The 2,389-nt window shown below is 44.2% G+C and overlaps 1 pseudogene; it reads right to left on the bottom strand.

The window, feature by feature from the left end:
• Positions 1 to 475: 475 nt before the first annotated feature.
• Positions 476 to 1,880, bottom strand: LOC105888384 (annotated as a pseudogene).
• Between the last annotated feature and the right edge of the window lie 509 nt (positions 1,881 to 2,389).

Raw genomic sequence — 2,389 nt, 5'->3', positions numbered from 1 at the left:
CAGAGGGACGCGGTGTAACGGTGAGAAGGCACAAGTCCCAGCCCAAGCCCATCATTTCCAGGTTGTTTCATTTAGCGTTTTCTACTTAAGTTATCAAGTTCAATACACTGAACTTAACTTACACCTTTTTTAAATGGTAATGGAAAAGTTATTATATAATTCCTATTTTTATGTTTAGCAATTAAAAAAATCACTAGCTTTTATCAAAATTCCTTCCAACAGATCATTAGAATCTATAAAACAGCAGGAATTTCACAAGGACTGCGTGTAAGTTGTACGTTGAAGTCCCAGACAGGAGCGACTCCCATTGTGGGTGGCCAATAACACTGTTCCAGGTCGTGAAATTAGTATCTCACAATAAATATTTTACTCTGGGTGAAGACTGCACAGTTAAAGACATAATTGCACGTTCAGATGAAGCAGGAATGACCTTGGGTTTGCTCAGAGCTTCCAGCGGAGAGCATCGCAATGCTCTTCAGGAGTCCTCCTTGTCTTTAATTTCAGAAATTCTGTCTACAGATTTAAGGATCTTGGCAAGAAGATTCGACGTTTTGGCTCCGGAAACCAGCTGCCTGATGGAAGCTGTGCACTGTTCATGACCACCTGGAGGTTCTGCAAGGCCACATCCATGGTCTGCTTCACAACAGTCAAGCTGGCGCCCTGGCCTGACCTCAGAGCTTTGTTCTCAAGTTTGAAGTTGGAGACCTGAGCCTGGAGCAAATTTATTTCCTGTTTCAGTTTCTTGACATGATTTTCTGTCTTTATAGCCCATTTCTGCTGATCCACTAACTCCAGGTCATGGTAGTCACTCTCCGAGATCATTTTTGCTTCTAATTTCCACTCCAGTGTCTTCACCATTTCTGTTTGAGTTTCAGAGAAGCTCTGGACCTCATTCAGCTTTATTCTTAGCCTAGAATTTTCATCTTTCAGTGCCTCATAACTTATCTGCCGCATCCTTAGGTGCCGGTCTCCCAGAAACTCTCCGTGAGCTGCAAAGTCTGTGCCAGGACTCCCTGCTGGAGATCCGGAGACACACAAGAGTATACTCAATGTCCAGGAGGGCAGAGACTTGAACCCCGTCAGTGCCGACAGAGTGGCAAAAAAATGACAGGTACGTGCCACACTTGCAGAGTGTGTCTGCTCTATGGTGAATAGCAGATGGGATCCAGTCCACCCGTCATCCTCATTTTCCTCCTCATCTAGGAGGTCACCAGCTCCTGTTGGGTCTTGGGGAAATGGCTGCTGATAATCCAGGCCATAAACCACCTGCTAGTTGGTCGGAGAGTTGTGGTCGCATCTCACTGAGTTCCTCGAGGCTTCCTTTAAATAAATTCTGTTGGTTGTACCTTCTTTGGACAAGCTGAGGTTCTAGGTTTTCAGCAATTCTTCAGAAGAGAATGGACTTGCCTGTTCAAGATCCTCAAGTTTGTCATCTCCACAACGTATCTGGTGGGCTCCGGATAGACTTTGCTTAGTACATTTCCCCTTTCCATAGCCACAATAGTCAGGAATGACGAGGCTCCAGGCTCAGACAACAGGGTGGCGCCAGGGCAGCAAGGGTAGCCCAACATCCCTGTGGAACCAGCGGGCTGGACCCGCTTAGCCCTGTAGCAGTGGCTCCATGGCCACGACTCCGCTCACGGTGGGGGCTCCAGAGGCTCTTCCCTCCCAGCCTCCAACAACGGTGGGCAGTGCGCACGGGAAAGCAGCCAGCAGACATGGGGCGGAACCGAAAGTGATACCAAAATAAAAAATTTAAAGCACTAACAAAAATAGTTACAAAATTTCTCAAATATCTGAAAATCACAAAAGTTTTTTCTGTCCTAAAGAAAATAATAGATTCATCAATAAACCAAGGCCAACAGTAAGACTATACCCATGACTAGTAACCTAGATGGGGCACAGCAACCACTGAAATTCACCCAGGAAAAGAAATATTCAAGATAAGCCATAAACAAACTTGGGATAATATGCATAGAAAAAAACATACAGCCATCATCTGTAGAAGACATATAGCTGATTCATTTTAAATTGAACCACATATTAAAATATATGTAAGAACTGAGTTTTCATCCAAAATTAAACTACACAGATGAAACCAAACAGAAAATAAGCTGAAGTTTAAAAGCCTAAAACAATAAGAAACACACTAACATGGAATTACAAAACAAGCATAAGAAACTTTTTGTTTGTTTGTTTGTTTTTTGTTTTTGGCCAGGGCTGGGTTTGAACCCACCACCTCGGGCATATGGGGCTGGCGCCCTGCCCTTGAGCCACAGGCGCCACCAAGCATAAGAAACTTAAGACGCTAAATGCTCTGTAGAACATTGCTATACCATTTTTAAAAATTTTTGGGTTACCTGGGGTGGCTCACATCTGTAATCCTACC

Source organism: Otolemur garnettii, unplaced genomic scaffold (genome assembly GCF_000181295.1).
Source record: "Otolemur garnettii isolate 467f Iridium unplaced genomic scaffold, OtoGar3 scaffold00338, whole genome shotgun sequence".
NCBI classification, from domain to species: domain Eukaryota; kingdom Metazoa; phylum Chordata; class Mammalia; order Primates; family Galagidae; genus Otolemur; species Otolemur garnettii.
The sequence above is the reverse complement of the archived record's forward strand: the minus strand, read 5'-3'. Positions and strand labels throughout refer to the sequence as shown.